The 23458-nt window shown below is 47.8% G+C and overlaps 1 protein-coding gene across 1 annotated transcript in view; it reads left to right on the top strand.

Annotated features, from left to right (window-relative positions):
• Positions 1–23458, top strand: part of LOC126035309 (uncharacterized) — a 229681-nt gene that overhangs the window by 132879 nt on the left and 73344 nt on the right. The window lies entirely within an intron of this gene.

Here is a 23458-nt window from a genome sequence, read left to right as displayed (position 1 = left end):
TGGTCCCATAGATGTAATATATGTAATTACTTCAGAATCCCTTTCTATCCTGAACTCCCTGCGTCCTGCACGTTAACAAATGCAGAATAGCTGCTGGCTGCAGGCACTAGGGGACAGCATTATCTCATAAACAAAATAGTATTGCGTTATTAAGAACGTCTCCATCTTGCAAGGCAAAGCTCATCTTCAACTGTTTTAGATAACATTTGAAGTTATTTGAGCTAACAGTAGCAGTAATTTGTGATAACGAAGACTGCATAATTTTTACGTTCATGCAGGGCAAAGATGGTCCTGTTTTCCAAAATTGTAGATTTACTTCCTCCTAAGCAAAATCATATTTTTTGTCAGCTACAGCAATATTGCATTCTAAGACCATCCAATACATAGGAGGCACATACAGGTAATTGTGGTTGTTTCCATAGATATGAGACCAGAAACAATTATTCACACTAGTGAGTGATTACAAACACTCCCTTGAGGATGGAACATATTTGTTTCATGTAATGTTCCATTCATTACTGTTATTTAAAAAGATGTTGTAATGAACGGGTTAACTTTGTTCATGAAATCGGGAAGGGGGAAGAGACATATTGAGAGTTAGCAGATGCCTTGTGTAAATAACAAGGCTTGCTTAAATGGTGCATAAAGGTCAAGGGAAGAGGGCAACAGCTATAACATACTAGGTAAGGAGGGAAAAGAACAACAGCTATAACTTACTAGATAAGGAGGGAAAAGAACAACAGCTATCATTTACCAGATAAGGGGATTGACTCTGCCAACACTGTACTTCTCCACATCAAAAGACATTCTATATCAAAAGACACTCGTCCTTGAGAAGATCGACTGAATCTGCCTAGTAACAGACCTGCACGAGTGAAGAAAGAAGAAGCAGGACAAGACGGAGACTTGCAAGAAAGCGGTACATGAAATGTATATAAGGACTGTAACTATAACCTAAAGTTGCGAACTTTTGGCAGAGCACTGTCTCCCCGGCCACCCAGCGCTGTTTTGCTCTCTTATCACTTGCTAATAAATTCGATCTTTTTATTCACTACAAATTGGCTACTCCAATTTGTCACGAGCATCTGTAACAATGTGACTCATTGAATAAGCAAGTGGGAACAAATGAAAGAAAGAGATGCTCTCCACTCACTAATTTTGTAATTTTTCAGATACTTTGTTGTTGTTTAGATAGAGTCTTTGCTAAGTTTGCTAAGCTTTAAATTTGCCAACAAAAATGCCTTGGCAGGTTTTTGTTGAACATGCAAAATGAAAATGTCTCTGTGTGTAATTGCATTTTGTACTGTCTCCCCTTCACAGCTGCAATAATATACATTCACTGCTGAGAAACTGGGTGACAACATGTTCTGGTTTGAATATGAACTTGTCCTGGGTTCAGCTGAGATAGAGTTAATTTTTACAGGAACCTGGGAGGTGGGGGCATAGCCGGGGCAGCTGACCTGAACTAGCCCAGGAGCTATTCCATACCATGTGACATCATGCTCAGTATGTAAATGGGAGCGGGCTAGGGGGGAGGGCTCTAGACTTTCCGTGGGGGAAGTGGCGGAGCGTCGGGTCCCGGGTGGTGAGCAGTTACACTGTGCATCACTTTTTTTTCGTATACTTTTTCATTAGTATCGTTGTTGTTGTTGTAATTTTTCTTTGTGTTTGTCCCAGTAAACTGTCTATATCTCAACCCTCGAGGTTCCAGGTTTTTTTTTCTTTTCTCTCCTCCGTCTCCTCCCCAACCCATCAGAGGGGGGCGGAGGAGTGAGCGAGCGGCTGCGTGGTCCTTTGTTACCGGCCGGGCTGAAACCACGACAAGTCCTTTTTGGCGCCCAACGTGGGGCACGAAGGGTTGAGATAACGACAGATCCGGCCAGAGCGTGTTGAAACAAATTTGCCAAACGCATTTCTTAGATAAATAGATGTTAGTCACAATGTTGTTTCATTTGTTTACATGGTGGCATTTTGTAAGCTCTTATATGCTCTATGTATTGCCTGTAGTTGCGTATCTCATCTCTGGGAGAGTGACTGGGATTATCATTTTGCTGTACTGGGCAATGTCGACTTGTGAAATGATTACATCACTGGTCATGAGGTTAAGCTGGTATCTGTATGAGGCAGTGATATCATTTCCATACTTTGGGCACCTTCTATGGGATTTTATTGGTAATTACACCCAATCCATGGGGAAATTAGGGGGGGATACCTCCCCCCGTCCATTCACCTCCCTTTTCTCCTTCCGACTAATTACAACAGCTTTTGAGAATTTTGAATATCCTTGGGATGCACAAGCCAGTGTGCTGTTAGTGCTATGCCTCCTGAATATGTTTCAGGTCTTCTTTAGGGCTACAAAAAGGCTCTTTAAGAGTACCACTCAGAGATCTCCCCCAAAGCTGGATACTCATGGGTGGCACGGCATGTGGGAGGATGTGGGCAGGTATTTAGAGAACTTCTCACCTCCAGTGACTTGGAAGTTCACTCCCGAACAACTACAGAACCCTCATGAAGTGATAGAATATTTGAAAGAAAAATGCTGTGGCTATCCCAGAGACACACAACTCACTACACTGTGCTGGGCCCTAGCCAGTATCTACCAAACACTGCTTGATACTAGGCAGCACCCTCAGGGAGAAAAGATGGAAAACAGGACAACAGGCCCCGTGGCTACCCCAACCCCGACAACAGGCACTGTGGCTGCTCCTACCATGACAACAGGTACCTTGGCTGCCCCTACTCCGGTGACAGATACTGCAGCTAAACCAGAGAACCAACCTGTGCCAGTATCAGTTGCCCCTGTACAGAAAAAGAAACACACAATGAAATCAGTTCGCTTAGCGAGAGATGAAGATGAACCAGGGTCATCGCGAGAACAGGAGGTAGAGGCAGAACCTGAAATAATTACCCGATCTCTATCCATGAGTGAGTTGCGTGACATGAGAAAAGATTTTAGCCGCCACCCAGGTGAGCACATTGTTACCTGGCTGCTCCGATGCTGGGATAGCGGGGCTAGTAGTGTGGAATTAGAGGGTAAGGAAGCCAAGCAGTTGGGATCTCTGTCTAGGGAAGGGGGCATCGACAAGGCGATTGGGAGAAAAACACAAGTCCTCAGCCTCTGGAGGTGACTTCTGTTAGGTGTAAAGGAAAGATACCCCTTCAGGGATGAAGTTACATGTCACCAAGGCAAGTGGACCACCATGGAGAGAGGTATCCAGTACCTGAGAGAATTAGCCGTGCTGGAGGTGATTTATAATGATCCAGAAAATGCGCAGTCACCCACAGATTCAGATGAAGTCCAATGCACACAACCCATGTGGCGGAAGTTTCTACGAAGTGCACCACCAACCTATGCCAACTCATTGGCAGTAATGTCCTGGAAAGATGTTGAGGATTTCTTGGCTGGGCAAGGGCATGTGAGCAATCCAGCCGTTAGGTGGGAACGAAGCATTAGTTTACAAAGTGCTGGAGCAGACAAGGACGCTGTGTCCTTGTACGCTGGGAAAAAGGAAGATAAGAAGAGCCTGACAAGCAACTCCTGGATACCGAAGAATGAGATAAGTAACTGCTGGACACCTCATGAAGAAGCTTGCACAGCCAATAGAGGATAAGATAGTGTCGCGTGATCCGGGGTATTGGACCAATTAGAGTATTGTATAAGGCGCGTGCACAAGCACATAAGGTATATAACTGCGCTAAAAGTTGTAGTAAATGGACTTCACTTGATCACATTGGTCTGTGCGTGATTTCCCTTTTGGATCCTCCGCAACATTTGGCGCCCGAACAGGGACCCTCAGATCAGCACTTTATCGTCTCTATGGGAATTTCTGGTGCAGCTGAACCAACGAGAAAGCGGAGGAGCCGGCCGAGAGTGTTCCTGCTGCCCCGGCAGGACGGCAGAAGCTTCAGACAAGCTGGGAAGCACGACGTGAGCTTCAGCTGAGCTGGGACGCACGTAAGTTTGAATCTCGCCCTGAGCTGGGAAAACGAGGAGACGCGCGGAAGCTTGAATCTCGCCCTGATTAGGTGAGCGGTCAGAGAAGGAGATGGGGTTGGACAAAAGGCAGGAAGCAGTCCTAAAGCTCCTTTGTAATTTTCTCTCTGAGAGAGGACTGAAATTCGATAATTCTGTGTTAAAGGGGTTACTTTTATGGGCCTGGGAGAAAGAACTTATCCCGAATGTAAATGTCGCATTTGAAGAAGCGACCTGGGATAATATAGGCAAGGCACTGTGGGACACTGCTAACTGCAAGGGGGGTAAGGTGAAGGAGATGAAAAAATACACAGCGCTTGGGAAAGTAATTCGAGACATGCTGGAGGCAATGAGGGCGGACTGGGAGGCAGCCGCCGCTGCCCGTGCGGCCGTGACCCCCTCTGCTGCCTCCACGACTGCCACGTCAGCCTACCCTGCTGGAGTTGGGGGGACATTCTCTACACAACTATCTCCACCCCCCCAACATCCGTTTCTGTTAACGCTGAGACGCCTGCACAGACGCAGCCTTTGCCTATACCCAGCCAGGCCGTTGGTGCCGAAAAAATTCCCCCGTCTGTTACTCCACAAGAAACAGGGGAATTAGGGGGGGGCCGATTGTCGCCCGACAGATCCGAACCCAAGAGATTCGGGGGTGACTAATGCGGATAAACAGATTGCGGGGGTGAGGGAACCATCTCCATCGGGTAGTGCGATGGAAGAGCTGAGGGAGGTGGTGAACCAATTACAAAAACTGACAGTACGGTCGGAAGAGCTCCTAAGGGAGGTGGTGCACCAATTACAAAAAATGGCAGTACGGTCGGGAGAGCCAGAAGTGAGGGAGAAACGTTCACCCTCCCGAAAGGATGAACCGAGAAGGCAAGAGAATGAAGATTCTGGCCGTTTACCAGTCCCGCTCCCTTCCCCCCCCTTCTCGCCACCCCTTCCGCCCCCTTCCTCGGCCCCTCCCTCTCCCCCCCCCCCCCCCCCCCCATTTGCAGCGGCTCGTGTCAGCCGGCCCTGGAGCGGCTGCCGCCAGCCGCGGCAGGCCCCCGGGCAGAAGCGTCCGTGCCCCTGCCACCACTTGTTCATCCATCCCGCCTCTCGGGGCCAGAGATGGTGAAACCAACCGCGCCCGCGATAGATGCGCAGCCGCTTGTAATAGCTGCTGCAGAAGAAAGGCAGAGACATTGGAGGGGTGTAATAAAAGATGCCATTATAGAAGGGACTATGCTCCAAGCATTCCCAGTTATTGCATCAAATGGACAGAAAAAATGGGAGGCGTTTGACTGGAAGGTCATTGAGAGATTAAGGAATGCTGTAAGTTAGTACGGAATCAAATCTGCGTTAACTCACCAAATACTGCAATTCATTTTTTCTGCTGATACGCTGATACCTCAAGATATTAAACAGCTAGCACAGTTGGTTTTGACACCCGCCCAAATGTTAGTGTTTTTCCGGCAGTGGGAGACGTTCTGTGATAGGGAACAAGCAATGCCACGACAACAAACAGATCCCTTATGGGGAGTAACCATGCAGATGCTGATGGGTACTGGACCCTTCGCATCAGGGAACGCCCAGTTACAATGTATCACTGAGGTTCATCATCTATCACAGATCTTGGCGTATCAAGATTTTCTTACCATACCAGACAATATGCGCAGCCATGCTTTTACCCAGGTGAAACAGGAGTATAACGAACCTTTTGCACAGTTTATTAATAGCCTGCATAGGGCAATCTATGACCACCCTGACATGAACGAGAGCATGAAAGAAAACATATTCAAAATACTCGCTTTTGAAAATGCTACTGAAAAGACACGCAAAGCATTGTGTAATTTGCCGAAAAATGCAGACGTCGTTGATATGATAGAATGCATGGATCGATCAGTGGACTCACAGGAAGTAGCCTATGCTGCCACAGTTCTACAAGGAGCTACAAAGAAGCACAATGCCAGTAAGACACCCTTGGTCAAGTGTTTTAACTGTGGCAAACGTGGTCACATTAGGAGCAAATGTACAGTTTCTGCTAACAGTAAGTGCTGCAACAAGTGTAAGAAAGATAACCATACCACCAAGAATACAGGAAGCAGGGAAAATTCACACCGACCGCGAAGGCCCATCACGCAATGACAGAAATGCAAGGGGCTTGGGCTGCCAGCCCTCAGGCAGCCTCGCAACCACCAGATCCGCCACTGCAGGAAGCTCTGGAGTGGATGTGGAAACTGCAGTACACATCCAACATAAAGGGACCATTGGGGTTTTGACTTAGTGCATTTTTAATGGTGTATTGGGTCTGGCTGAGATGGAGTTAATACTCCCCATAGCAGCCCTCATAGCACTGTGCTCTGCGTCAGTAGCTAGAAAAGGTGTTGATAGCACACCAGTGTTTTGGCTACTGCTGAGCAGTGCTAGCACAGCATCAAGGCTGTCTCTCCAACATTTTTGCCCTCCCCCCAACGGCAGGCTGGGGCAGGGCAAAATCTTGGGACGGGACATAGCCAGGACAGCTGACCTAAACTAACCAAAAAAATATTCCATACCATATGACGTCAGCTCAGATATAAAAGCTAAGTGAAGGGAGACGGAAGGGGGGGGCACTTTTGTCTTCCGGAGCAACCACTATGCGTACTGAAGCCCTGCTTCCCGGGAAGTGGCCAGACATCGCCTGCTGATGGGAAGTAGAGAGTAACATCATTTGTTTTTTCTTTGCTTTCGTGCGTGACCTTTGCTATCACTTTATTAAACTGTCCTTATCTTGAGCCACGAGCCTTTTGTTATATTTTCTCTACCCCGTCCAGATGAGGAGGGGAAGTGATAGAGCGGCTTTGGTGGGCACCTGGCATCCAACCAGGGTCAACCCACCACAAATGGGGCGATCTTCAACACCTCTAGAAGGAATTCTGGTAGTCCTAGGGCTTATTGATGCAGATTATTGTGGGACTGTGAAAAATTATGATTCATGTTTTAATCCCTCCTGTTTCTATTCCTAAAGGTACCAGAATAGCACAATTAGTTCCATTCAGGTCGTGTGTTCCAAACCCAGGTGAAGTACAACGTGGAGATGGTAGATTGGGCTCCACAGGGAAACGGCAGGTATACTTTGCCATGGACACAACAAGAGGTAAACCAGAAAAGGTAGTGCAATTGGAAGGGCCTGATGGAGTTATCGTCAAGAAACCAATGAAAATCAATACAGGAGCTGATGTTACGATTATTTCACGATGCATTTGTCCTCCATCATGGCCATTGATCAATCCAAACTTTGGTATTGCAGGGATAGGGGGCACACAGGCCACCTTAGTAAGTCAGCTACTGATTACATTTGTGTTCCCCGATGGTGAACACATTATGACGTGTCCGTATGTCATGACTACCCCAACTGAATTGTTTGGCCTCATACGCCGTGATTTATTGAACCAAATGAAGGCAATGTTAGTGACCCATCCTTTTTAGGAGCAGTCACTGAGGGGCAGCCAATCCTGAAAATTAGCTGGAAAAGAGATGAGCCTGTTTGGATTGATCAGTAGCTGCTAAATTCTGAAAGGCTGCTAAAAATACAAGGGTTAGTTGAGGACCAGTTGAGAGCGGGACATGTTGTTCCTTCTACTAGTCCATGGAATACACCAATATTTAATATTCCCAAGAAAAGTGGGACATGGAGACTGTTATATGATCTCAGAGCTGTGAATGCAGTGATGCACAGTATGGGAGCCCTGCAGCCAGGGTTGCCGTCTCCAGTTATGCTTCCAGAAGAATGGGATTTGTTAATTATAGATCTAAAAGATTGGTTTTTTCGCCATTCCCTTGCACCCAGATGACGCTGAACGGTTCGCCTTTTCGGTACCATCGATTAACAAGGCAGAGCCCTATAAGAGATACCATTGGGTCGTGTTACCGCAATGAATGCGCAATTCCCCCACGATGTGTCAGGTGTATGTGGCCTGGGCATTAAAGCCTGTAAGAAAGCAGTTTCCTCAGTCAATTATTTATCATTATATGGATGACATTTTGATAGCAGGAAGGAACTTGCCACAGGATGAAATTTTAACTCAATTGCAGCACATCTTAAGCCATCGCGGAGTAATAATCACTGCTGAAAAGGTGCAAAAGGCAGCACCTTGGAAGTATTTGGGGTGGCACATAGATGCTAGCAATGTTCAACCTCAGAAGGTTCAAATAACATGAGAAATTTCAATGTTACATGATGTCCAGAAGCTTGTGGGAGATATCCAGTGGGTGCGGAATCTTTGCGGTATCACTAATGACGATATGACCCCTCTGGTAGAACTCTTGGGTACGAGCGCACGTGCAGATGAGAAAGGGGAAATGACAGAGCTGACCAATGGGTTGCAGTGCCATGGGAGCCTCCTCCAGGGAACCGTTTTCAACAAAGCACGGCAATCACATGCTTTCTTGCACCAACCTGCTAGGATGTTAGCAAAGTAATTTGACTTACCACTTACTGATGCCCAAGGTATCATCAAAGCATGCCCCAATTGTCAAAAGGAGGGGCTCGGCTTGGGCTGTGGGGTTAACCAACGAGGTCGTTTGCCATTGCAGTTGTGGCAAATGGATTTCACCCATGTCATGTGGTTTGGTGCAAAGCGTTCTGTGCATGTGTGTATTGATACCTATCCTGCTGCCGTATGGGCCACGGCACGAACTGGAGAAAAGGCTTTACATATTGAATGACATCTTCACGCTTCTTTTGCAGTGCTGGGTGTGCCTAAAGAAATTAAGACGGACAACGGCCCAGCCTATGGTTCTACACGATTTGCTCAATTTTGTAATTTGTGGGGAATTCAGCAAGGTACCGGTATTCCACATCTTCCCACAGGACAGGCTATTGTCGAATGGGCCAACCAGACCGTAAAGAACATGCTGCAAAAACAAAAGGGGGGAACCCAGGGCTTACTCCCAGAGGAACGATTGGCCAAAGCCTTATTTGTGCTAAATTATCTTAGACTGACAGGTGATCACAAAGACCCACCAATGGTAGTGCATCATGTTCTTCTACAGGCAGAAAGGACGCAACAAAGTACAGGAATCATGGTAATGTATAAGGACCCAGAATCTGGGAAATGGTGCGGATCAGCAGAAGTAAAACTTACTGGGAGATCCCGGCTAAGTGGGTCAAGCCATGGCTTCGCACTGATGCTGGACCCGGAATTGTCCCAATGGCAAGTGGCAGGGCACCGGCGGGTGCTGGAGCCACTGATCTGACAGATTCTGACTAATAGAGTATTACAGTTTAGAGGACTAGTGGACATTGACTCCTTCAGATAGGTTTTTAGAACAGCGTGCCTTATTGTATATAGAACTTGCTTTAGGTAAAAAGTGTGTTAAGCATTGTGGTGGGTTGACCCTGGCTGGATACCAGGTGCCCACCAAAGCCGCTCTATCACTCCCCCTTCTCAGCTGGACGGGGGAGAGAAAAATATAACGAAAGGCTCGTGGGTCAAGATAAGGGCAGTTTAATAAAACGATAGCAAAGGTTGCGCGCGAAAGCAAAGAAAAAAACAAATGATGTTACTCTCTACTTCCCATCAGCAGGCGATGTCTGGCCACTTCCTGGGAAGCAGGGCTCCAGTACGCGTAGTGCTTGCTCCGGAAGACAAAAATGTCCCCACCCCCGTCTCCCTTCACTTAGCTTTTATATCTGAGCTGACGTCATATGGTATGGAATATCTGTTTGGTTAGTTTAGGTCAGCTGTCCTGGTTATGTCCCGTCCCAAGATCTTGCCCTGCCCCAGCCTGCCATTGAGGGGAGGGCAAAAATGTTGGAGAGACAGCCTTGATGCTGTGCCAGCGCTGCTCAGCAGTAGCCAAAACACTGGTGTGTTATCAACACCTTTCTAGCTACAGAGCTGCAGAGCACAGTGCTATGAGGGCTGCTATAGGGAGTACTAACTCCATCTCAGCCAGACCCAATACAATCTCCACCCCTTATTCCATACCATTTGCGTCCTGCTCAGGTCCCACATAATTTAATACAGATATCTTCTAACCATACTATTGTATTTAATTCTCATTACTGAAATCCTTTCTTACCAACACTTACAACTGAAACTACATACTTAAACAACTTTTATACCCAACGTACAGATTTATACATTCTTATTAATTACTATCCCTTGTCCTTTAAGAGATAGATATTCCAGGGGCTTCTTCCACTCCTTCAGATGTTCACACACAGGTTATGACTTGGGCCCCATCCATCAAGATGAGTGGTCAGGACAGGAGAAGCAGTACGTTCAATCGTTGGGCACCAACGTCGGCTTGGTTTGGGTCACCGATGCACTTGTCTGGTTCCTTGCGAAGTTCACTCCTCTGCAGTTCAGGTCATTCCTGCTACATTACTTCCTGCAACATACAACTCACATCACAGATTATTTTTCCCCCAAGGTTAAATGTCCTTGAGGCACACACTGGGTCTCCCCATCCTTCCGCATTACCCACCAAGTACACCCAGGTCCCTGAGCAAAGACAATCCCACGAATGGGTTTGCCTTTTCCCATGGGAGGTGCAATCCACACTGCCTTCCCCAGCCACTTCCCCATGTGCACCACGGGGACCTTATCTCCTCCCACAGTATGTAGGGGTTTTGTTTGGGCAGGACCAGGACGGTTAGCAGATCCTCTAGAGTTAACTAGCCAAGTGGCTTCTGCTAAATTTGCATCCCAATGCTTCCATGTCCCATTGCCTAGCGCTCTCAACATACTCTTCAACAGTCCATTATATCTCTCAATTTTTCCAGATGCCTGCGGGTGATAGGGTATGTGGTATACCCACTCAATGCCATGTTTCTTTGCCCAGGAGCTTATAAGGTTATTTCGGAAATGAGTCCCATTGTCTGATTCAATTCTTTCTGGGGTACCGTGTCGCCATAAAATTTGCCTTTCGAGGCCTAAGATGGTGTTTCGGGCAGTGGCATGGTTTACAGGATATGTTTCTAGCCAACCAGTAGTTGCTTCCACCATGGTGAGTACGTAGCACTTGCCTTGGCGTGTTCGTGGCAGTGGTCCAATGTAGTCAATTTGCCAGGCCTCGCCATATTGAAAACCCAACCACCGCCCTCTGTTCCAGGGAGACTTTACTCTGGTGGCTCTTTTGATTGCAGCACATGTTTCACATTCATGAGTGACCTGTGTGATGGCCTCCATGGTCAGGTCCACCCCTCGATCACGAGCCCACCTATATGTTGCATCTCTCCCTAGATGTCCCGATGTCTCATGGGCCCATCGAGCTACAAATAGCTCACCCTTACGCTCCCAGTCCAGGTCCACCTGAGCTATATCTATTTTGGCAGCCTTGTCTACCTGTTCATTGTTTCGATGTTCTTCAGTGGCACGGCTTTTGGGCACGTGAGCATCTACATGACGTACCTTTAGAGTCATGTGTTCTACACGGGCAGCAATGTCCTGCCACAATGCTGCTGCCCAGATGGGTTTACCCTTGCGTTGCCAATTGGTCTTCTTCCACTGCTGTAGCCACCCCCATAGGGCATTAGCCACCATCCAGGAGTCGGTATAGAGGTAGAGTACCGGCCACTTTTCTCGTTCAGCAATGTCTAGAGCCAGTTGGATGGCTTTCACTTCTGCAAACTGACTTGACTCGCCTTCTCCTTCAGTGGCCTCAATGACTTGTCGTGTGGGGCTCCACACAGCAGCTTTCCACTTCCGATGGTTCCCTACCACACGACAGGATCCATCAGTAAACAGAGCATAACACCTTTCATCTTCTGATAACTCATTATATGGTGGTGCCTCTTGGGCACGAGTCACCTCCTCAGGTGATGCTCCAAAATCTCTGCCTTCTGGCCATTCCATGATCTCTTCCAGAATTCCTGGGCGGTTAGATTTCCCCAGTCGAGCCCGTTGCGTGATCAATGCTATCCACTTACTCCATGTAGCGCTGGTTGCATGATGTGTAGAGGGGATGTTTCCTTTGAACATCCAGTGTAGCACGGGCAATCGTGGTGCCAAGAGGAGATATGTTTCTGTACCAACAACTTCTGAAGCGGCTCGAACCCCCTCATATGCTGCTAATATCTCTTTTTCAGTCGGGGTATAGTGAGCTTCTGATCCTCGGTACCCCCGGCTCCAAAACCCTAATGGTCGACCTCGGGTTTCTCCTGGTGTTTTCTGCCACAGGCTCCAGGTGAGACCATGTTCCCCAGCTGCAGTGTAGAGTACATTTTGTACATCTGGTCCTGTTCGGACGGGCCCAAGAGCTACTGCACGAGCTATTTCCTGTCTGATATGCTCAAAGGCTTGTTGTTGTTCAGGGCCCCATTCAAAATAGTTCTTTTTCCGCGTTACTCGATAGAGAGGGCTCACAAGCTGACTATAACCTGGAATATGCATTCTCCAGAACCCCACAAGGCCTAGGAAAGCTTGTGTTTCTTTCTTGTTAGCTGGTGGAGACATAGTTGCTATCTTGTTAACCACATCCATAGGGACATGACGGCGACCATCCTGCCATTTTATTCCCAAGAACTGAATCTCCTGTGCAGGTCCCTTGACCTTACTTTTCTTTATGGCGAAACCAGCTTTCAGAAGAATCTGAATTATTCTTTTTCCCTTCTCAAACACTTCTTCTGCCTTGTTGCCCCATACGATGATGTCATCTATGTATTGTAAATGTTCAGGGGCATCGCCTTGTTCCAGTGCCATTTGGATTAATCCGTGACAAATGGTAGGGCTGTGCTTCCACCCCTGGGGCAGCCGATTCCAGGTGTATTGGACACCTCTCCATGTGAAAGCAAACTGTGGCCTGCACTCTGCTGCCAAAGGAATGGAGAAAAATGCATTGGCAATATCAATTGTAGCATACCATGTGGCTGCCTTTGATGCCAGTTCATATTGAAGCTCTAACATGTCTGGTACAGCAGCACTCAATGGCGGTGTCACTTCATTCAGGCCGCGATAATCTACTGTTAACCTCCATCCTCCATCAGACTTCTGCACTGGCCATATAGGACTATTAAAAGGTGAATGAGTCTTGCTGATGACTCCTTGGCTCTCTAGGTGATGAATCAGCTCATGGATGGGAGCCAGGGAGTCTCGGTTTGTCCGGTATTGCCGACGGTGCACTGTCCTGGTAGCGATAGGCACCTGCTGTTCTTCAACTTGCAGCAATCCCACAGTAAAGGGATCTTCCGAGAGGCCAGGCAGGGTAGATAGCTGTTTGATCTTCTCTGCATTTACAGTGGCTACACCAAAAGCCCACCGGCACCCCTTTGGGTCCTTGAAGTACCCTCTCTTGAGGTAGTCTATGCCAAGGATACAAGGGGCCTCTGGACCGGTCACAATGGGGTGCTTTTCCCACTTGTCCCCTGTCAAGCTCACTTCAGCCTCCAGTATGGTCAATTCTTGGCATCCCCCTGTCACTCCAGAGATCCAGATGGATTCTGTGCCCCTGTATCCTGATGGCATCAGTGTACACTGTGCACCAGTGTCTACCAAAGCCTTATACTTCTGTGGGTCTGATGTGCCAGGCCATCGAATCCACACAGTCCAGTATATCCGATCATCCCTTTCCTTCTCCTGGCCGAAGGCAGGGACCCTCTATTGCTGTTCCTCATCAGAATATTCACTGTCCGATCCTTGCGGTACCAGACCAGAAGTCCCCTCACCAGAATCAAGGGAGGTGTTTTCAGTTCTTCTATGCCTGGAGGATCGCTGAGTGCCTTCTTGTGCCTCTACAGCAACTACGATGACAGCCTTCTTCTTGGGTGACCCCTTCTTAACAGCTGTCTTCCCTCTCAGTTCACGTACGCGGGCTTCCAGCTTAAAGGTGGGTTCACCATCCCACTTCCTCATGTCCTCCCCTTGGTCACGCAGGAAGAACCAGAGTGTACCACGTGGCATACGCCTAGGGCTCCCTTTCCCTCTGACTGGGGCAGGGGAGAACTGATTTCTTGGAGCATCCCTAACAGCCAAGGCACTGTCCTGTAGGGATGAGGAGACACAGAGATTTTCCTCAAAGTTTTGGAGCCAAGACGACACTTTCTCCACAGTTGGTGTTTCCATATCTGGACAATACATTGCTGCCAAGCTGTTAGAATACGACGCTGGGGCACCTTGAATCACCTTTCGCCACATGGCTCGTGTGCACAGGACATCCTCTGGGTCTTTGGAAACTTCCTCGTCATCTAGATCACTGTAGATGACTTCCACCACTGCTAACTCTCTCAGGTACTGAATGCCTTCATCTGCAGTAGTCCACTTTTCTGATGAATTTACAAGATCTTCCTTGAATGGATATCTTGCCTTCACACTTGAGAGGAGCCGGCTCCAGAGACTGCAAATTGCTGCCTCTTTCCCAATTCCTCTTTCAATTCCCCGGTTTCTAGCGAGGGATCCCAGCTGTTGCGCTTCCTTGCCTTCCAGTAGCTGACTATCAGCCCCGTTATCCCAGCATCGGAGCAGCCAGGCAGCAATCCGCTCACCTGGCTGGCGGCTGTAATCTTTCCGCAAGTCCCGAAGTTCTGAGGACGTCAGGGACCGGGTAGTTTCTGCTTCTTGTTTAAGTTCCCTCACTCCTTCCTCCAATTTCCTTATCGAAGGACCAGCTTCTAAATCAAGCCTTTCCTCTTCTTCTTCTTCCCTCACTAATCGATGGTATGGACCCGTTGATCTCCTTGTCCACTGTTTCCGTTTCACTACTGGGGCAATTACTGTAGTTGTTGTTTGGGTCCCTATCTCGAGCATCGTGTCCTTAGATGCAGTCTGGGTCCCTACCTCAACCATGGTCCTCTGAGAGTATTGAACTGTGGCTCGGTAGGCATAGGCCAGGCCCCAGTACAGTGCGAGAAGCTGCTGGTTTTCATTGGGATAGGCAAGGCACCCTTCTATCAGGTGACGTGTCAGTTTGCCAGGGTTACTTGTCTGTTCGGATGTAAAATCCCAGATTATGGGAGGTGATAACCGTCCTAGGAATCTGCCCAAATCCTTCCATATACCCTGCCACCCAGGGACTGGTCGCTTGAGGGCACATTTCAATATTGCCTCACCTAAAACTTGCCTCCTCTTATACCAGGAAGAGACCAGGTTCCACAATACCCATAATATGCCACCAGTATTAATTATTAGTATTGAACAGCTCACGTAAGGGTGAACAAGGACCTCAGGAGCCTGCATAATAAAACCATTCACATCAATGCCTGGTAGGGAGAGGGAGATGTGTTCCCTCATCTCCTCCACAAGATAGCTCCCACAACACAGCAAAGCCATCACTGCCAGGACAAAGCACATAGACACTATTTGTATTAGCACGTTCCCACGTTCCTTCATTCTCCACACAAGATAACTCCCACAGCACAACAAAGCCATCAGTGCCAGGACAAAGCACACAGCCATTATTTGCATTAACATGTTCCCAAACTCAGCAAGCTAGAGATAAGCAAGCAGCTAACAAGCTCTGTGACCTGCACAGGAGCTTGCCACTTAATAACTAGCTATAGAACGCTTAATGCAAAACTGCCGTTGTCGTGCCCCACGTTGGGCGCCAAAAAGGACTGTGGTGGGTTGACCCTGGCTGGATACCAGGTGCCCACCAAAGCCGCTCTATCACTCCCCCTTCTCAGCTGGACGGGGGAGAGAAAAATATAACGAAAGGCTCGTGGGTCAAGATAAGGGCAGTTTAATAAAACGATAGCAAAGGTTGCGCGCGAAAGCAAAGAAAAAAACAAATGATGTTACTCTCTACTTCCCATCAGCAGGCGATGTCTGGCCACTTCCTGGGAAGCAGGGCTCCAGTACGCGTAGTGCTTGCTCCGGAAGACAAAAATGTCCCCACCCCCGTCTCCCTTCACTTAGCTTTTATATCTGAGCTGACGTCATATGGTATGGAATATCTGTTTGGTTAGTTTAGGTCAGCTGTCCTGGTTATGTCCCGTCCCAAGATCTTGCCCTGCCCCAGCCTGCCATTGAGGGGAGGGCAAAAATGTTGGAGAGACAGCCTTGATGCTGTGCCAGCGCTGCTCAGCAGTAGCCAAAACACTGGTGTGTTATCAACACCTTTCTAGCTACAGAGCTGCAGAGCACAGTGCTATGAGGGCTGCTATAGGGAGTACTAACTCCATCTCAGCCAGACCCAATACAAGCATAATTTGATTAAACATAGTGTGATTACGGGAAGACAGTGTGGGTTAAATGTAAAAGTTAGTTAAAGCCAAAATCAGGGGTAAGGTCTATTTCCATTAATAACCTGGGAATGAGGTTGATTGTGTTTCGACAGACACAGGCCCACGACGGACTCCTGTACGATTTGCATAACCATCATCATCTGGAGCATCATAGATGATGTGGCAATATGAATACTACCTTAGCCAAAAAATAATGTATAGGTCACCTTGGCTAACATAACAGGTCAAGATTCTCTGTGCATCGCAACGGTATCGTAAAGCCCATGAACCAATAGACAAGATGGCTATGACGCGTGCAGCGCGCCTGGCCAGCGAGCGCATGCGTCATAGATTGCAACCGAGGCGGACTTTTGGCACCCACTGGCCACGTGTGCTAAAACCCATTCCGCTGCAAATGTATAAATATCAGGACTTTCCGAAGAGCATCGGGCTGGTGTACGGTGAGGCCATCGTTGCCTCTGTGGGGACGCCCACGGAAAGCTGGCACCTACCGATTGCTGGGCTGAGTTCGCAGAGCAAGATGGCACAAGAATGTATGGATGGTTCATCTTCCTCATAGTCCTCATGGTCTGGGTCACTAGGGGTAACAGGTTAGCTCAAAGAATTATGGGCATTGTTGTAGTTATTGTGATTTTAGCTATTGTAATAATTTTACCTTGTTCAGCTTGTTAGGAAAAAATGGCATCCCAAGTTATTACACAAGCCTAGATTGCTCAAAAAGAAAAAGGGGGAATTGTTGAGGATTTCTTGGCTGGGCAAGGGCATGTGAGCAATCCAGCCATTAGGTGGGAACGAAGCATAAGTTTACAAAGTGCTGGAGCAGACAAGGACGCTGTGTCCTTGTACGCTGAGAAAAAGGAAGATAAGAAGAGCCTGACAAGCAACTCCTGGATACCGAAGAATGAGATAAGTAACTGCTGGACACCTCGTGAAGAAGCTTGCACAGCCAATAGAGGATAAGATAGTGTTGCGTGTACGGGGGTATTGGACCAATTAGAGTATTGTATAAGGCGCGTGCACAAGCACATAAGGTATATAACTGTGCTAAAGTTGTAGTAAATGTACTTAACTTGATCACATTGGTCTGTGAGTGACGTCCCCTGTGGATACTCCGCAACAGATAGAAGGCTATGGACAAACGGTGGATGAACTGGCTGTCCAACTCCGGCAATACGAAGGGAGTCTCTCTTCCTCCCTATGGGCCTGTGTCTCAGCTGTAGAGGAATTGTACCAAGAGTTCCAGCAATTCAAAGTGGATCTGTCCTCCTCCTCACCTGTACAGGCCCGCATCGTAGTTATTGGGAGTAAGTGTTCCTCTGCCCAAGAGAGAGGAGAGAGAAAGTACACTCGATGGGCTAACCTGTGGTTTTACCTGCGTGACCATGGAGAGGACATGAGGAAGTGGGATGGAAAACCTACCTCAGTCTTGGATGCACGGGTACAGGAGTTGCGAGAAAAAGCAACCAGGAAAGAGAATCCTTCTTGGAAAACTGCTGCTCCAGTTTCCCGTGAGCAGTCCCCCAGGACGCAGTAGATGGGCTGATCTCATTTCTGATCCCCTTGAAGGGACTTCTGATTCACGTGTGCAGAAAGTGAGTAACGGATATTCTAACCAGGATTAGAGGGGCCCTGCCTCCAGCCACGTGGAGGAGAGGGACAACCGAGTCTACTGGACAGTGTGGATTCGATGGCCTGGCACATCAGACCCACAGGAATATAAGGCTCTAGTGGACACTGGTGCACAATGTACCCTAACACCATCAAGTTATAAAGGGGCAGAACCCATCTGTATCTCTGGTGTGACAGGGGGATCCCAAGAGCTAACCGTATTGGAAGCTGAAATGAGTCTAACCGGGAATGAGTGGCATAAACACCCCATTGCGACTGGCCCAGAGGCCCCGTGCATCCTTGGTATAGATTATCTCAGGAGGGGGTATTTCAAGGACCCAAAAGGGTACCGTTGGGCCTTTGGTATAGTTGCATTGGAGACGGAGGAGATTGAACAGCTGTCTACCCTGCCTGGTCTCTCCCAAGACCCTTCAGTTGTGGGGTTGATGAAGGTTGAAGAACAACAGGTGCCAATTGCTACCACGACGGTGCACCGGCGGCAATATCACACCAACCGAGACTCCCTGATCCCCATCCATAAGCTGATTTGCCAATTGGAGAGCCAAGGAGTGATCAGCAAGACTCGCTCACCCTTTAATAGTCCCATATGGCCCGTGCAGAAATCCGATGGGGAATGGCGACTAACAGTAGATTATCGTGGGCTGAATGAAGTCACTCCACCGCTGAGCGCTGCTGTGCCAGATATGTTAGAGCTTCAATATGAACTGGAATCAAAGGCAGCTAAGTGGTATGCCACAATTGACATTGCTAATGCATTTTTCTCCATTCCTTTGGCAGCGGAGTGCAGGCCTCAGTTTGCTTTCACTTGGAGGGGCGTCCAGTACACCTGGAATCGACTGCCCCAGGGGTGGAAACACAGCCCCACCATTTGCCATGGACTGATCCAGGCTGCACTAGAAAAATGTGAAGCTCCAGAGCACCTGCAATATATTGATGACATCATCGCATGGGGCAACACGGCAGAAGAAGTCTTTGAGAAAGGGAAGAAAATAATCCAAATCCTTTTGAAGGCTGGTTTTGCCATAAAAGAAAGTAAGGTCAAGGGACCTGCGCAGGAGATCCAGTTCTTAGGAGTAAAATGGCAAGATGGGCGTGATCAGATCCCTGTGGACGTCATCAACAAAATAGCAGCTATGTCCTCACCGACTAATAAAAAGGAAACACAGGCTTTCTTAGGTGTTGTGGGCTTTTGGAGAATGCATATTCCAAATTACAGTCAAATTGTAAGCCCTCTCTACCAAGTTACTCGGAAGAAGAACGATTTTAAATGGGGGCCTGAGCAACGACAAGCCTTTGAACAAATTAAACCGGAGATTGTTCATGCAGTAGCACTTGGGCCAGTCCGGACAAGACAAGATATTAAAAATGTGCTCTACACTGCAGCTGGGGAGAATGGCCCTACCTGGAGCCTTTGGCAGAAAGCACCTGGGGAGACCCAAGGCCGACCCCTGGGGTTTTGGAGTCGGGGATATCGAGGATCCGAGGCTCGCTATACTCCAACTGAAAAAGAGATCTTGGCAGCATATGAAGGAGTTCGAGCCGCCTCAGAAGTGGTTGGTACTGAAACACAGCTCTTCTTAGCACCCCAACTGCCAGTGCTAGGCTGGATGTTCAAATGGAGGGTCTCCTCTACACATCACGCGACTGACGCCACGTGGAGTAAGTGGATTGCACTGATCACACAGCGAGCTCGCATAGGAATCCCCAGTCGCCCAGGAATGTTAGAAGTGATCATGGACTGGCCAGAAGGCAAAGATTTTGGAATGTCGCCAGAGAAAGAGGTGACACGGGCTGAAGAGGCCCCGCTGTATAATAAACTGCCAGAAAATGAGAGGCAATATGCCCTGTTCACTGATGGGTCCTGTCACATTGTGGGAAAACATTGGAGGTGGAAGGCTGCTGTATGGAGTCCTACACGACTAGTCGCAGAAACTGCTGAAGGAGAAGGTGAATCGAGTCAGTTTGCAGAGGTGAAAGCCATCCAGCTAGCGTTAGACATTGCTGAAAGAGAAAAGTGGCCAGTGCTCTATCTCTATACTGACTCATGGATGGTGGCAAATGCCCTATGGGGGTGGCTACAGCAATGGAAGAAGGGCAATTGGCAACGCAGAGGTAAACCCATCTGGGCTGCCGCACTGTGGCAAGATATCGCTGTTCGGATAGAGAAGCTAGTGGTAAAAGTACGTCACGTAGATGCTCATGTACCCAAGAGTCGAGCCACTGAAGAACATCAAAACAACCAGCAGGCGAATCAAGCCGCCAAGATTGAAGTGTCTTAGGTGGACCTGGACTGGCAACGTAGGGGTGAGCTATTCATGGCTCAGTGGGCCCACGATACCTCAGGCCATCAGGGAAGAGATGCAACATATAGATGGGCTCGAGATCGAGGGGTGGACTTGACCATGGACACTATCGCACAGGTCATCCATGAATGTGAATCATGTGCTGCAATTAAGCAAGCCAAGTGGCAAAAACCCCTGTCGCATGTAGGGCGATGGCTGAAATATAAACAGTGGGAGGCCTGGCAGATTGACTATATCACACTCCCACGAACACGCCAAGGCAAGTGCCATGTGTTTAAAATGGTGGAAGCAACCACTGGATGGCTGGAAACATACCCTGTGTCCCATGCCACTGCCCAGAACACTATCCTGGGCCTTGAAGAGAAAATTTTATGGCAACACGGCACCCCAGAAAGAATCAAGTCGGACAACGGGACTCACTTCCGAAACAACCTCGTAGACACCTGGGCCAAAGAACATGGCATTGAGTGGGTGTATCATATCCCTTATCATGCACCGGCCTCCGGAACATTTGAACGATACAATGGACTGCTGAAAACTACATTGAGAGCGATGGGGGGTGGAACTTTCAAGCATTGGGATACACATTTAACAAAAGCCACCTGGTTAGTTAATACTAGAGGATCCGCCAATCGGGCTGGCCCCGCCCAACCAAGAGTTCCACATACTGTAGAAGGGGATAAAGTCCCTGTAGTGCGCATGAGGAGTATGTTAGGAAAGACAGTCTGGGTTAGTCCTGCCTCAAGAAGAGGCAAACCCATTCAAGGGGTTGTTTTTGCTCAAGGACCTGGGTACACCTGGTGGGTGATACAGAAGGATGGGGAGGTTTGATGTGTACCTCAGGGAGATTTGATTTTGGGAGAGAATAGCCAGTGAATTGGGCTGTATGATATCTAAATATGCTAAATAACCTGCCAATGCATGTCATTGTATCTATAGTGTCTATATGCCATATCAAGGGTATTATTGTGAGAATTATCCAAATGACTACAGGATGGACTTTTGAAACTGAGCCAAGTACAACAGCGATAGAACTTGAACTGGCACCCAGCAATTTCCTCAAGATCAACATCTCTGACCTGCAGACCAAGGGCATGAGTTGCACCAAATGTACTAGCCACAAGCTCCAGAGGCAGCATACAACAACCCAACATCTCACACCATCTCTCTTATCCTGAAGAACTGTTACAACAGATGGAGCCCCAAAATCGATGGACACATTAGAGGGATAGCCCATAGGCTAAAGGAGCACCATGTGTGTGTGTGTGCGAGGTCGGGGGGCGGGGGGGGGGAGTCCATATACTTATATATAAGACAAGGAAAGTGGTAGTGGTTGATTGGAAAAAAATGTAGGATCTGGGCATGATGTAGATGGTATAGAATAAGGGGTGGATAATGTCCTGGGTTCAGCTGGGATAGAGTTAATTTTTACAGGAACCTGGGAGGTGGGGGCATAGCCAGGGCAGCTGACCTGAACTAACCAAGGAGCTATTCCATACCATGTGACATCATGCTCAGTATATAAATGGGGAGCGGGGGGGGGGTGGGGGGGGGGTGGGGGGGGGGGTGGTGTCTCTCTCGACTTTCGGTGTGTGGAAGAGTCGGAGCAACGGGTCCCGGGTGGTGAGCAGTTGCACTGTGCATCACTCTTTTTGTATATTCTTTCATTAGTGCCCTTGTTGTTGTTGTAATTTCTTTGTGTTGTCCCAGTAAACTGCCTTTATCTCAACCCTCGAGGTTCCAGGGTTTGTTTTTTTCTTTTCTCTCCTTCGTCTCCTCCCCATCCCACCGGAGGGGGGCGGAGGAGTGAGCGAGGGGCTGCGTGGTCCTTTGTTACCGGCTGGGCTGAAACCAGGACAGAACTGAACTCTGAATTGCTTTGTCACTGCAGCAAAACCAAAACCAACTAAACACAACTTGCAAGTTACTGTTAACTGCATAAGAAGATGCTGTGTATATTCTGTCACAGATCCAAACCTGGATACGAATGATGTCATCTGTGTTGAATTATTGAAAGCCTCTGATGGCTTGGGATTCAGTCTTGATGGTGGAAAAGCTTCCATTGCTGGAGACAGGCCCTTGCTTGTACAAATATTTAAAGGTACTACAAGCATGCAAATGCAGTGGATATTATCCCAGTTTTCCTTCTGTGCATTGTACAAACATTTTAATTCTTGGACTCAATGTTTTTTGAAGCAAGGGTGGGGTTTGTGCCCCTCATTTATTACCACTTATTAGCCAAAGTGGTCATTAAAAAAATCCACTCCTGGGAACGGCTAGGGATTGCATCTGCTAGCAAATATTTGTGGAGCAATCTGATTTACTAAATATTGAGACAAGGGGAGCCAAAAGAGTCTTAGTAGACATAATAAAGGAGGGTGAAAGAAGATGTTTATTGCTTACATTGTTGAAATTAGCTGAGGTAGAGACAGTCCTTGATAAGAAGAGCTGGTCCCAAGAACCAGCCAATGAGGTAAAGACAGTCCTTGATAAGAAGCAGGAGCAGGCCCCAAGAGCCAGCTAAGACTGGTCTTGCGGCTTGAGTGAATACCAAGAAATCACTGAGCCTGCGCAAGGAAAAAGGTTACTAGCGGTGACGGAGTCGTCTATCTTCATCTCTGCGACCACCAGACGACCACCATAAAGAGGCACTGCGCAGGCGCAGTTGGGAGGGGACTATGGAAATGACCTCTCAGAGCTAATTTTAATATGGAGCAGGGATAGGTCATGCATATGTATAGGCGTATTGTAAATATGTAATACCTGACTGTATAAACTTGAGGCGAACTGCCGAGTCGCGTGCGCATGACTTTGGTGGGACTACCCCCCGTGCCGCCCAGCGCTGAATGAACATACCTACTTTACAATCTCACTGATTGTGAAGTCTGTTTTCCGCACGTCAATATGATGCAGTTCCTTCCTGGTCTTGTCTACTATTCTAGACCTTAAATTATAGTAGCAATATCATATATAACAGTTTGAGAAGTTCATGCATTATCCAATTCTCTTTTCTGAGAGAAGCACAGTGCAGATAATCAGTGTGGTTTCAAAGCACCGTCCTGCATTATACCCAATTATTAATTGGGGGGTGGGGGCAGGCTGTCTTTGTTAATTTTTTGATAGATATCAGTATTAGCTTTCACCAAGAATATGTGATGTTTGTATTCAAAAACTGCCATTCTTGGATGCTTTGTTTGTCAGCAGGTAGTTAAACTTGTATGAACCGTGTATAGAAAGGAAACCAATCCCAGAACTATGCTGTGATTTTAATATGTCTTAGTCTGGGATTCAGTTTGCTGAAAAATATAGCACTTTCTAAAGGAAGCTGAACCTCTCAATGAAGCTGTGGGTGCTTAGCATTTTTACAGGATTACTTTTCAGTGGTATATTCTCTCATCAAGG

Source organism: Accipiter gentilis, chromosome W, assembly GCF_929443795.1.
Source record: "Accipiter gentilis chromosome W, bAccGen1.1, whole genome shotgun sequence".
NCBI classification, from domain to species: Eukaryota; Metazoa; Chordata; class Aves; order Accipitriformes; family Accipitridae; genus Astur; species Astur gentilis.
The sequence above is the reverse complement of the archived record's forward strand: the minus strand, read 5'-3'. Positions and strand labels throughout refer to the sequence as shown.